At 34.6% G+C, this 12,863-nt stretch overlaps 1 non-coding gene across 1 annotated transcript; it reads right to left on the bottom strand.

Annotated features, from left to right (window-relative positions):
• Positions 1-10,835: 10,835 nt before the first annotated feature.
• On the bottom strand, positions 10,836-10,907 carry Trnae-uuc. Its single transcript has one exon. It is a non-coding gene; the product is annotated as a tRNA-Glu (tRNA).
• Between the last annotated feature and the right edge of the window lie 1,956 nt (positions 10,908-12,863).

Here is a 12,863-nt window from a genome sequence, read left to right as displayed (position 1 = left end):
TTTGAGTGAATAATCTTCAGTAGTTACTAAAATACCGCAGTTTTCGTATTCCTGGAAATTACCGTTATATGGGAAGTGGGCGTGGTTACAGTCCGATTTCGCCCATTTCCAATACCAACCTACCTTGGATTAAGGGAAACCTACATACCAAATTTCGTTGAGATATCTCAATTTTTGCTCGAGTTATCGTGCACACGGACGGACGGACAGACGGACAGACGGACGGACAGACAGACATGGCTTAATCGATTTCTTTTTTCATCCTGATCATTTATGTATACATTTGTCTATATCTATCTCGATTCGTTTTGGCTGTTACAAACAACCGTTATGTGAACAAAATGAATATACCCTTGTGCACAAGTGCGCTCGGGTATAAAAATAAAACTTTATCATACGTCTACAGGCTAAGGTCTCTAATTAACCTCTAATTTTTGACATTCCTTTTTAAAAGTATTCTCAAACTAAAATCTTCTTAAATCTCTTTCGTCTGACATTGTGATGCACAAATGGCAACCCTCCTTTCAAAGCCATTTCGATTTATACTCATCTTTTTTCAACGGTACAGATCTTTTATCCCGGACAAAAAATCCCTTCGCGTATTATATATGTATACAGTTTGTGTTTACTTGGAGGCGTTGTATATTTTTAGGTGATGCATAGAATTGAAAGGATCTGATATCCGAAGCTACTCAATCCTCAGTGATGACTTTTTTTAACTGGACTACGTTGCCTACCCGTGCTAGGGGTTTCTGCCACAAAACTGTCTGTATCCCCTCTATTGCCGCACCCGGGGAAATGGGCGTCCATTAGGTGCTCTAGTGTTTCTAGACAGCTTTTGGTCTGCCCCTCCTGGATTTTCCAAGAAACCGAAGAAACAATCGTGCCGCTTCAGTAGTCCTGGCTTATGGTAAGACTCTTAAAGCACAATAGTTCGCCCGAATTTAAGAAAGCTCGTTGAAAGAATCTTGACTAGATAAGCACATAGGGTTCAGGGTTCTATTAATTTAAGCTCTCTAAAGATGTCTTATTTACTTCTGGTGGTGAAACTAATGGGACATTGGAATATAAGTCATAAGGATGTCAAGCTCAAAAACCGAGTTACTTCTTTATAGTTTAATTTAAGCTTTTTTCGAAAAAAAATCTAGGTACTTCAACCAGCCTTTTCTCAAACTGCTGCTCCAAGGAACTGATTCTATACACTACAGCTACTTTCATAGATGAACAACTGAAATTTACTTTCTTTCCTTCTATTAATAATGCCTACAAACGTAGGTGAGTGCCCTGACATATGTTTCTTGTTTCCGACCAATTCAATACACAAAGATACATACATAAATGAATTCCTTATTGAAATCACGCGCTCATCAGTTTGCTCGTAGCAACTTGTTTAGGTAATTGCATATTAAATCCACAAAAGTAAATTCAAATTCGTTTTGTGTTACTAGTTTTTGTTAAGCAATACTCAATCAACAAATCAGCTAAAATATTACTCTTGCGATGGGTAAAGCAGTAAAACCAATTTTCTGCTGCAGTAGTTAGAAGGGTTCAAAATAAAACAAACAAAAATAGAACAAAAATTTGTGGGAAAAATATTCAAGAATTCGTTTAGCCGCATATTTTTACCTTTGAGCGTTTGAGCATCGCGCGCACTCGCCATATGAAGTTTGGAAAGGCTATTCCTCATTTTTGGTTTTATTTCCATTTTGCCGTGCATACTTTCAGGCGATTTGTTGGCGCGTGTCGAGTTTTACGCGCCAGAAAAATCAAATATGAAACATACTGACGGAAGTCTTAGCGTAAAAGAGTGGGATTTTGTTTACCCAGTACTCATAAGTTGTTAAAATGTAGATAAAAAGTAGATTTTAAAAATGTATCTACCCTTCAAACCCATTTTCGATAATCGATACATCGATCGAATTTAGAGTTGTAACATCGATAACGGAACCAATAACTAAATATACTTCTTCTTATTTGGCACTACAACCGTTTGTCGATAAATATTAGGTTAACTAAATTAGTGATGCTTTTTCGAACGATAGACAAATCGATTTAACTATCGACAAATTCATCAAAAAAAAGTATCGATAACAATGTCGATAAATATATACATACTTCTGAAGGGCCTTGGTTCAAACCCGGTTCAATCCTGCCCCTCGGCAGGCAATGGCAAACCGCTGAGTGTGCTTCTGCCATGTAAAACAGATTCTCATAAAAATACAACCGCCGTTCGGAGTCGTCATAAAACTCTAGGCCCCCCCCCCCCCCCTTGGTGTGTCAACATCAAGGCGCACGACCCAAATCGGAGGAGAAGTTCGGCCAAACACTGTCATGTGTGTAAGCGCCAATCTATCATTATTTTATGTAAACGAAACATAACCAATTTAGTGATTTTATTTTCATAATTGCGAATAAATCATTTCGATACACAAATGCTATCTTTAAATCGAAATTTAAATGTTACCGATAAATCAATTGATAAATTTTATTGACACGCCATATCGATAAATTGAAAATCGTGACGAGGTCCTTAATTATTCTGATGATCCTCATATCCTTGTACAAATTCGACCGCTTTTGCTTGCTGGGTGAATTTCAAATTATTTTAGTTCAACGTTTAGCTGTTGGTCAATATGTGTGCGTATATACATAAGTAAGTCAATATGCGCAATGCGCCTGATCTGAATGTATAATTGCCACTGCATATTTTTAGGTAGCTATAACGGCTTACCGATGGTTTGTTTTTCTTTTCCTGATCAGAAATTATTTTTATGTTTGCCTAAATATTTGATTTGTTCGGTCGGAAATATATTTATTCATTACATAAGTAGCAGATGTTTATGTACATACATACATATTTGTGCCACTTTGGATACCCTTTGCTGTCTCTGAAGGCAAAAGCCTTCTGCCCTCTGCTTACCTCTTTGGCATGTTTCAACAAATTACGCCGCACTTCTCATAAATTTTGCCCTAAACCGTGAGTTGCATACATTCCGACTGCTAAAACAGTCGCAGGCCTTTACGGAAAGTGGCAAGTGCAGAGGAAAAAAAAAAACAAATCACTTCTACGCCAGCACCTCAATCGCTCCAACAACATTACGCTTGAGCGCCTGTGCGCCCAATTCACACTAACCCCACTTATCGAAAAAAATTTTGACCGACCGCATTCAGCTATCCATTATGCAGCTCATAGTAAACGGGTTAAAGCTGGCCTCGTTTAATATGCTGCTTCTCGTCCTAATATACATATATTGTTTGCTTATTGTTTGTGGTATTTTGTGTGTGTGTGTGGTTGTTGTTGTTGCAACACGTTCTTGTTACTTTGCGCTGGCGTTTTGCGGAAATCGCTCGTTAAGAATTCTCTATGACCGGACATGTTTAGTGTGTTGGTTTTTGCGAATTACACCAGCGACGTGTTTTGCATGGCAAGCGAATTTTTAGGCTCAAAGGTCCAAAACTATGTAATCCACTTCCCACTCCAAAATCGCTACCATTTACATGTGTACGGGGCCCTTTTTCATTGCGCTTCAGCAACGTTTAAGTGGCGCGAGTGCTTTTTTTTCCTGTGTCGCTGGTGGGGTGAGTTGTTTGTTGCTTAAGCGCTAACTTTATTTCATTTGTAAATTTATTGCTGTTGAAAATTTGAAATTTATTTAGGTGACCGCATGGGTGTAGGGGTAATTGCATCATTTGTACGTTTTTCATTTAAATATTTACAAAGGCATTAGTGAGGGTGTGAAGAGGCGGTCACACTGCTGTGCACAGAACAACACGAAAATCGAGACCGTATTTGGAAATAGGTAGTAGAAAAATGATGGCATCGAAAGCATTTCAACTAGCAGAGTGTACAAAATTAGCATCCCTTAAACTAAGAGATCTTTAGTGTTCCATATACAGTCATGTGAAAAATAATATGGACACGACATTCACATCATTTTCGGCTATTTCTCTTTTGGTTGTTTAATGTTTAGTATTGTTTTTATAAAAATGCAGCTCACTAACTAACCAAAACCATATAAGTCCAAATTTCAAACTTGGTAGAAGAATTAGAAAAATTCAACAAAATTTTACAACACCAATAAACTTTTTAGAAAGAATTTTTAGAAAGAATCTGGGTTAGTAGTTTTTTAGCCTATTAAATTCTAGCTTAAGGAAGTGGAAGTTTCAAATGGCTAAGATTTCGCATTGATTTTTGAAATTTTTTTTTCGGATGCTGTTTGTATTTTCTTCCATACAAAAAAAACTGTCGAACATAAAGGCTGCATTTCTTTATACATTCTGAAGGTTTGGAATCAACTTTTTTGTTTACTTATTCTTTAGAACGTATTAAAAAAAAACTGTAACTGTATTAAAAAAAAAATACATGATAATTAAACAAACAAAAGAAGAATAGCCAAGACTGACCAAAATGTCGTGTTCCTTTAATTTTTCACATGACTATATATTTTTTAGTTAGAAGCATGAATTTCTAAGGCCTGTGGAAAGATAAAAAAGCTACGAAATGTTGGGATGAGTAAAAATAAATCTAGCTGACGCTTTTTAAAATGAGTCTCATAACAATAGCCGTTATCGATTCGCCAACAGTTATCGAGGGGCGAAACGAACAAACCCAATGGCGTACACCCAAACTCGCTACAAAGCAACCAGAAAATAAGCAAAAAACTTGAAGACCCCTTAGTTTGATTTTGTACATTTTAGAGACTCTTTCCACACATCAGAAGCCCTTTAAAAATTGGTCCCTATTTTGAACTGTATCTCAGAAAATATAAAAAGCAACCAAACACAGAAAACACCGGTAAAGTGTTTTCCAAAAGCCTTTAATTTGATACCCATTTTCTATAATTTACGATATTTTTGACCTAGACCCATATCGTGACATTTATCTTTTTAAAATCAACCAAAGAAGCAAAAAGAAAGGGATAAATATTCTTTGAAAATTTTTACATGTATTTATTGAACAAGCCACTTTATTTGTTGGGTCATGTGACAAATCTCTACGGATTTTTGGGTAAATGAAAAAAAAAACTATTTATTTAAAATCAATCTTAATCAAGTACACATTGGCCATAGTTATCCCCTATCCATTTTTCGGGAGCCTCATAATTCCATCGGTATAGAACTTCAGTGATTTACTTGGCCAAGTGATTTTCGGCGGCTCTTCGGTCGGCCAACATTTTACCATCAAAAGAGTGTTGCAACAAATGGAAGTTAGACGGTGCAAGGTCCGTCCTATATGGTAGATGCAGTGAAACTTCCCAACCAAGTTCCATCGATTTGTTTCGAATCATCAAAAGTCTATTACATCGGTCCTCTTCTGTTCGAAAATTTTTAGTCGCCTTTTCTTGATTGCTTCAATCAACCGAACCGAATTATTCGTTTCGCCATGTTGTAGCAGTTCATAATGGACAAAGTCCCTCCAATCGCACCAAACACTCAACATAACCTTATGGTGCCGAATAAGATTATGAATAAGAAGATATGCATACCAGACGTAAGAGGCTAAGAATATTTCAGTTTGAAAATTATTTTAAGAGGGTTGCAACCAGTTTGAAAATTTGGATTTCTATCAAGTTATACACAAGTTAAAAGAAATATTAAAATATGGGTGTCAAATGAAGAAGAAATCTTTTCTTTTAAATATTAGAATATCTTTTATGTATTTTAGGAGGGTTGCCACCTGTTTAAAAAGTTAATTTCAAATTACTTGAAAAGTTAAATTAATTATTACAATATGGCTTGAAAAGGGCATTATTTCTAAACTACAATTAGCAGAGTTGCCACCTATTTAAAAAGTGTACGTAAACTCAATCCATCAGATAATTGAAATACAAAGACAATTTTCGAAATTACGGTACACCAGTTACTTTTGAACTTAATTAGTACTTACTTATTTTACTTTTAGTAAACCTATTTAGCAGCGATAACACATGTCCAGGTTCTCAAATGTATGTATGTCAATTAGACTGCATCACTCTCCATATAAAAAAAAATCGGTACTGTGCTTCCATTAGAATTATAAAATCTATTTTATTTTAATACTTCCACCAAAAGATTACGGAAAAATATTATGATTTACGTGTGTTGGACCGATTTGAAAATACCTCCAAAAATGGAGTTTTTTATGAATAGAAATAAATAATAACAATATTTTTATGCAGATTTTTTATGGGGATTTTTCCGAAATATTTTGGTGGACGTCTATAAATATAATAGATTTTGTAGTCCCAGCGGGAAAACGTAACTTTTTTTTTGTGATGATTTACTAATATCGGTCGTTCATATGTTCGTTTAGTTTTAATTATATTTAGTAGTTTACTTAAAGACAAAAGTTTCCGCACCACAAAACAGGTAAAATGTTTGCCAGTGAAGCGACCAAAAGGCAAATTGCTGCAGCAAAGTTAAAACCAAAAGCCATTTAGGAAATTATGTCACTCAGAGAAGTGGATGTTAATGATTTGCATTCTACTGACTTACATACACATGTTAAAAGATACATATTTATGTATATGGATACATAAAATGTGCTCCTTGCTCAGCAATCACACCAAAAAGTCTCAAAATTCATCCGTTGCTGCAGCACTTTGTCACGTGCAAACAATTTGCAAATTTATGCCAACAACAATAAAAAGTGATAAATAACTATGTGAATATAATAGCATAACGCTTCATATGCATAGAGAGGTGAAAGTATTTATTTACACATACTTCTATTTAGTTACAAGTATTATGATAAAAGTTTGATATGCATTTTGATTAGTCTGAGCGGGTGTGGTACAGGTGCAATTAGTAGTTGACAGAAAAAAGGTTGCAAAAATCTGCCATGTGTGCTTAAATGCATATGCACGTGTATGTAAATTTATACATGTATTCATATATTTATTTGCTTTCTGACCTTCATACACACGTGCATATGCATATGCTTATGCCTTTTAGATTTTTGTTGCAATGCCGCTGCTGGTATTGCTGGCAAATTGAATTTAACTTTGGAAAATTGAGTTTGTGTAGACTTTGCATAGCTGTTACTTAGTAGATTGGGAGGCGCCTATACAAACGTGTTACCTATGTAGGCCACAAAGATGCAAAAAAATCAATATGAAAAGGCAGGAGCATAAATTTTTAATAGCTTTTACGTGTTATAATTAATAAATTAATTGCATGTAATCGAATTAGAATCAACAAATGGTAGTAAAAAAGGGGATATAAGTAGAAGTCAGTACTGATTATATGTATTAACCCCGTGTAGGACTCCCAGAAATCACTTACAGGTTCCTACTAGAGTTGAATGTGATGCGACTTAGCCAATGGTGAATAAGAGTACCACCATCAGTAGTATCAATTGATTTATGTATTGACAAATTAAAGATATAGCCAGTAATCGTCACCGGTCTCTACTCGGAAAATCTACAGATAAGCCAGTAATTTCGTCATAACATAAAACGATACGACAACACCTTGTGAACTCCTTTCATGTCTGATAATTGGAACTTAGGTATGCTCTTTCTTTATATTTGCCACTAAATCACTTTGTCGGTTAGGCCTGATATCAAAAAAAAAATTGTCATTCGTCTGTTCCTCGCTCACTGATAGACCAACATATTTTCCTTACCTCTCTTAGCTGGAAAGTGCAGCTTTAGACCTCGTAAATCCACTGTCTAGACAGATAGATAAAGCCACGGGTATGTTAGAACAAGAAACAATGCGACCGTAAAGGTCTTTGTATGACTAAACAGAGTCCCTCACCCAGTACACTCAACACACCCTCGGCCTCCCTAATGAATCGTTTGTTTAATTGTTCTGCTAGGAAAAACATCAAAATAAATACAAAATAAAAGTACAAAATACAAATCCTAAAAGGGCCTTGGTTGTCAAATTCCTTATTTCTATGAGTTTGACTGATGGAACTTTTAAGTAAGTTAAAATTTGTCTGGCCAGAGCTAGATAGTCACAAAAAAAGCATTCGGAAGTTTTGGATAACACCTGTTCGGAGTAATTAGTTGTCTGAGCTTTATGCCTCAAATTAGGATAAGATTGCTATGCGAATGGTCCAGCTATGATAGTATTTGATGCGGTACTAACTGGTGGCCGGAAAAGGACCAAGAGGAGAAGGACTTGGCTATGCTTGCTGTTTCTAATTGGCACCAGTTAGCAATTAGAAGAAGTAGAAGTCTCTAAAGGGAATATCTAAGAGTCACATGTATTTTTAAAGGGTGCAATTATATTATTTATGATATCCCAAACTGATCCCTATGTATGTATACCGTTGAAGATTAATTAGTCCTCCACTAATTTCTTAGTGGAGCTTTTGCTGATATGTGAGCAATTTTGTAAAAAAAAATGTATATCCCAGCACTTGTGAATATCTACGTACACTGCACTGAATTGCCGTGATTAACATATGCAGCGGAAACTTTTTCGATTCCATCTAATGTGTCGCGCAAATAGCTGGATGCACCGAAAAGATGAGGTACGAGTAAATTTATATTTGTATAATGGCAGCGCAACTTTTTAATCACTTTTGCAAAAGCTCGTGTGTAAACTTGACCTACATTTCATGCTCGTTGGTCACATAAGTCATCATCACATCAGGCTCATGCGCCACTATAGTTTTATCTCATTTGTGTGTGTACTTATGCATCTAATTTAGTCATAATTGCAATTTCGTAAAAGTTGAATTGCCTGCGCAGGGAGGCAAGGTGATGAGGTCCTTGTTCTTGTAATTTCACGAATCGGCGCATAAATCATAAATTTAGTGTCACTGCAAAAACACACATTGCATGCCTGAGCGGCTGGTTGAGTGTGTAGGTAAGTGAGTGAGTGAGTGAGCGCAAGGACATTTGCCAACTTGTCACAAGTTTAGTGGGTAGTTTGTTGGCAATGTGCATGAAAAATTTGAAATTGTGTATGCACTTGCCAAAGTAAAGTTGGCCATTATTTACTTATTATTTTCTGCAGTTTAATTGCTTTGGTTTTTACTTAATTAAATTAAAGTATTGTAAACATATACTTTTCAGTCGTTTCAGGCTAAAAGGGAAAATTCAAACCCTAATCAAATAACTAAGTGGTCTCCCTCTCATTTTTATACGCTTGAAACGCAATTACTCTAAATTATTGCTATTTCTATATATTTTTAAGTTTGCTTTAAAACAAAAACTTACTGCTTAACGTCTTTAAAGAGTTTAAGTTTTATGCGAAAGCATGAATGTCAAGTAAAAACTTCATTAACTCAACGTCAGCCACTCCATTGTTCTTAAGCTTCCCCCACTCGTACTCTGTCCTCGACTAATTCCCCTCCTCTGGTGCTGGTTATTGTTTTTGCCGCAGCAACAGTTGAACAACAATTTCCAACCAGACGCACCAATTGTTTACAACACTTGCAGTTTTATGGCGCCACCCCAGACTTCAGCGGCTAAAGCGAACATCAGGATCCACATAAATGCCTTCAAGTGTAGCTCCACACCTACTTTGACAGATCCCGCCAATCACTTTTGACTCGCAGACGACGTTCGACGTAGCACCGCAGTACGCAAAGAAAGCAAATAACGCTTTTTAATAGAAAATTTGACAGCCGTGAAATGATTTTCGTTCGCGCGCACTGAACGACTGGCACGAGATGGGACAGTGGGTGAATAAGGAGGTGTAATTTAAAATATAAAACGTAAAATCCAAAATTACACGAAAAAATAAATAAATGAATATATAAAAATAAAAAATTTATAAAATAAATTAAGTAAAACGAAAGAAACAAAACACGATAAAAAAAAATAATAATAATTAAAATAAAAAAAACTAATTAGTTAATATAAAACTAAAATATCGAAAATTGAATAACTCAAATTAAAGACAATTAACTTACTATATCTTCCTCTAAGTCAAAAATGATACAATAAAATTTAGCTAACGTCAAATAAAACTATAAATATAATAAAATAAATATAATAAGTAAAAAAACTAAACCGAAATAAAAATAAATCAAAATCTTGAAAATTATACTAACCCTTAAAAATAAAAAATGTATCATAAAAAGGAAATAAAATAAAGATGATAAAAATTAATTAAGTAAAAACAGAACAAAAATTAAACAAAGCACCACAAAAAAAATTAACTGAAATACATAAAATAAAAAATTAATTACTTAAAATAAAATAAAAAAAATCTAAAATTACATATATTACAATACAATTAGATGACTATATTTTGCTCTAAAACAAAACAAAGAAAAAATTAAAATAAAAAATGATATTTCAACTAAAATTACAAATATTTATAATAAAACAAAAATAAATGAAGTAAAGTTAAATAAAAAATACATCTAAATTAGATAAATTGAAATAAATCTAAATTTAAATATTATATTAAAAATAAATAAAATTTTATAAAAAAAATAAGAAAGGTAAACAATTAAAAAATATAACCGAAACCCATAAAGGGAAAACATTATAAGGATAATAGAAAATCAAGCACAATAAATAAAGTATAAAATAAAATAAAATAAAATAAAATAAAATAAATTAAAAGAAACTAAAATCGGAAATTTATCGGTGATATTTCCGGTGTTCCCAAATAATAGTTGCAAAGAACTTGGAAATTGTTTTTTTAGAGAAATTATATACATTAAATACAAAAATATCTTTCACTGTCATATCTAGTTGTAACTCACAAATGATCACACCCACCAGACACTATGTAATTGCCCTGAACAAAAAAATTATCTAAATACATACAAATAAAGAAATTGTTTGCTAAAATTTAAAAAGCACTAAGAAACAATTTGAAAATGCTCGCAAAAATTCATTAAAAGTAATAAAAATTTAAATAACAAATTTAAAAAAATTCACTTCCCATACCGGGAATCGAACCCGGGCCTTCTGGGTGAAAGCCAGATATCCTAGCCACTAGACCATATGGGATATAAATGATTTGCTGCACAATGCTGCATATCAGCTACCGCGCGATCAACGATCAGCCCATAATTTGTTCAAAGTGTATGTATATGGGAGAGAGAGCACCACGGTTTGTCTATAAATAGAAGAGAATATATAGCGTTGTTGTTGTTATTATTGACTATGCTTTGCTGTGTTGATTTTAGGCGCAAAGCATTTCAGCTTTGAAAACAGAAAGAAGAATTAAGTGAAAAAAAGTTCCGAAACTATGATAATATAATGAGTTTGAGGAAAACGAGGAATAACTTATAATACCGATTATTTTACTTAAAAAAGAAAATATAAAGTTCTGATAACTAAAATTGAATATTAAATCTTAAAAATGTTTGCCATAGCCCATGGGAACAGTCCAGAAAAATTAAGAAATTTCAGATTTCCTTTTCTGCTTTTAACCGACAAGATCTGTTTTAGATATAGCAAAAGTGTTTATTGGGAAGTATTTTGCTTGTTTTACAGACGTTTTCGTAAAATGAACAAAAGTTTGCCAACTGATATCGGTTCAGATGCCCCAGATCTTGAATATTTATTTAACTCTTGAAAGTATCCCCATGCAAATGAAGGGAGATTTGGCATACCCCTTCACCAGCTCACATTGGCCATAAAAGAGCTCACAACTGTTCCCTACAAAATTAATCCATTTGTAATAGCACGGGTTGTCTAACTATAAGCTTCTGAAGTCTATAGGTTTATAGGAAATGTCATCAGCATAATAGTGGCTCAAGATTTGTCGAAAAGGTTCACGTTGGCTTCTTTTTCTAAGATATATCTTTCAAATCACAAGCAGATATGGTCTAGGTGGGGGATGTTTTTTCTATTAAGAAACGTTTAAAAAGTATTAAATTTGATTCTGATGAATGATGATGATTCGCTCCAAACGGACCGGGAATACTGGGCCTCTGGATCAAGTTATCTTAGTAACGGTTTCTACGGCTGATGACTTGGCGTGCTGAAGCAAAAAAGGTGTGGGGAGTTCCTTAACTACTAATGATCTTTTAACGAGTAGCTGAGAACCGTCAGTTCAGTGATTTGCAACTTTCGATATTTTTCAGAATCTTAGCCGGCAAGAATTCATGTGCTGAGATAAAAAATTACTTCAAGAGCCTAGTAGAAAATCTTTACCGCCACAGCCACTTTGATGAAATGAGGTTAATATATCCCCACATATGCAGCTCTCAAAAGCCCACAACCGAAGCATTTCGGGTCTTAGCTTCTTAGTGAAAATAGCGAATGAACAGGGATGGACATAGGTTGCTCTCATTTTTTTAAATTTTTCAAAGCAGTCACTTCGCTGATTTATATGAAATACCCCACTGTTTTTGCTACAGTTGTAATTGTTTTTCTTTACCACTAGCCGTATAATGTTGCAACAAGCATTGTTTGTCGTAGTAGCAACGGCTGTTGCCATTGTTATTTGTTGCCGGTTCCTTGCAAACGCTTGGCTGTTTAGCGCGCGTTTTGTCATTGTTAGCAACGTGATGGCATGGCGTTGCCAACCATCGAAGCAAATGTCGCCTTTTTGCTAAGATTCTTACAAACTTATTTTTTTTTACAATTATTTTTGTTGTTGTTGTTTTGCTTCGCTTTTACTAGAGCCAGACGTTAGTTTTTTGAAGTTTTGAATTATCCACGCTCACTTCTTACGCAACAAAAGCAGCTTAGAAAGCGGAAGTTGTGGCAACAATTGAGTGGCGAGCATAACCGGAAGTATGAGGCAACAACAGGCATAACGAAAACTTACAAGACATGCTTGGTGCTTTCTTTTCTTCTTTTCTCCGGGGTTTTCAAGACCACCTTGTCGCTTTAGCCATTCGGCTGATTCGTTGTTGTGTCGGCAAACTTGTCGTTTTGTTGACGATGTTGATGCAATCACCAGCCAATATTACTTCTATGTATATGTTGTTGCTGATGTTATTTGTGTAGTTG

This window comes from Rhagoletis pomonella, unplaced genomic scaffold (genome assembly GCF_013731165.1).
Source record: "Rhagoletis pomonella isolate Grant_MI unplaced genomic scaffold, Rhpom_1.0 Rhpom_scaffold_00008, whole genome shotgun sequence".
Classification (NCBI taxonomy): Eukaryota; Metazoa; Arthropoda; class Insecta; order Diptera; family Tephritidae; genus Rhagoletis; species Rhagoletis pomonella.
The sequence above is the reverse complement of the archived record's forward strand: the minus strand, read 5'-3'. Positions and strand labels throughout refer to the sequence as shown.